Source organism: Bison bison, unplaced genomic scaffold (assembly GCF_000754665.1).
Source record: "Bison bison bison isolate TAMUID 2011002044 unplaced genomic scaffold, Bison_UMD1.0 scf7180017864236, whole genome shotgun sequence".
Taxonomy (NCBI): Eukaryota; Metazoa; Chordata; class Mammalia; order Artiodactyla; family Bovidae; genus Bison; species Bison bison.
In genome coordinates, this window is record NW_011494808.1 from 827,356 (window position 1) to 828,954 (window position 1,599).

The following is a 1,599-nucleotide window of genomic DNA, read 5'->3' on the forward strand; positions in this document are numbered from 1 at the left end:
CCATGAAGGTAAGTTAGGGAAGTTTTGTTTTTTACTTGATCTAGTGTGATTCCCTGTTATATTTCCAAAGTCTAGAAAGGTTCTAGCTAGAAGTCATGTGCGCTAAGTTGCTTCGGTCATGTCCGACCCTTTACAACCGTATGGACTGTAACCTGCCAGGTTCCTCTGTCCATGGAATTCTCCAGGCAAGAATACTGGAGTGGGTAGCCATGCCCTCCTCCAGGGGGATCTTCCTGATGTGGGGATTGAACTTGCAGTTCCTGTCGTTCCTGCATTGCAGGTGGATTCTTCACCACGGAGCCATGGGGGAGGCCCAGCTGAAAGTCAACCTTGAATACACATTGTTTAAATAAATGAGTGAATGAGTGAAAACACGAAAAGTGCCCCTAATTCAGTTTTCTAGGAAGGTATCTTCTCCACACTCTTTCCCTTTGTGAATTTTTTTTTTAAGTTTGTACTATGTGGCTTGCAGGATCTTAGTTCCCCACCCAGGGATCGAACATGTACCCACTGCATTGGGAGTGCAGAGTCTTAACCACAAGAACACCAGGGAAGTCCATGTGCATTTTTCTAGGTGACTAGATGGGATGAAAATGAAGGCCAGCTCTGTATTTGAGAATGCTAGGACCTGGCAGAAGGTCCCTGAAGAAGAGTCTCTGGGGCACTTTGAAGCTGACACTGAACTCTGGGCAGACTGTAAGTGTTCTATACGTCACTGGGGACTGGCTGGCTGAATGTGGTGGAATGTGGAAAGCACAGATTTAAAAACTTGCAAAGAATGTATTGCTTTGACTGTGTCTGACTGATGCCAAAATAAATATGAAAAAAGTCGATTCATCCCTTTTGAGTGCTGTGTACATAAAGCGCCTTTTAACTCTTCCTCCTGGCTTTTTTGACCTTGCGGTTGATATATATGTACACAAGCCTAAGGAGAAATTGCCTATTGTCATTATGTTTATTAAATTACAGCTTTATCCAGTAATTGCAGATTAGCTCTTAGACGCAGTCTCTGAATGGTCACTGACTCAGGCTGTGTCATGTCAGCATTCTGTAGTGTCTGAGCCCCAGTCCTCCGTCAGACTCCAAATCAACGTCTTTGATTGTTAAGCTTTCTCTCAATAGCTCCGGGGTTGCCCTCCCTAGGGAAGTCCAGAGGGCACTGATGTGGGTTGGCAAATGTTTGGATTATACTTTTATAACTTCTCTGGGAATTAAAACTTTTCGGTGGCTGGCAGAACCTTTCGTTTTGGTTGTTTGGGAAGATTTTCAGGAGCTAAAAGATTTCACCATGTGTGTTTCTTCGCTTTGCGCTGTTCTGGTTTAAGCTCTTTTTTTTTTTCCCTACAGAGGAGCCCAAATCTGTAATTCTATTGCCACAGATGCGTTAAAAAGAACCCCCCTCCTCATTTCTGCCCCGTCATTGAACACAGCTTTCAGTAACCCTGAGCACAAGAACAGGAAGGACATTGGCAACTCAACTGTTAAACTGGTCCGTGATTATGTTTCCTTGAGATCACTCTGATGTCATCAGTGTAATCTGAGCCTGGAGCTTTTGTTCACACTTTAAATAGCAGTCCCGGAATGATTTTGCTACAGACT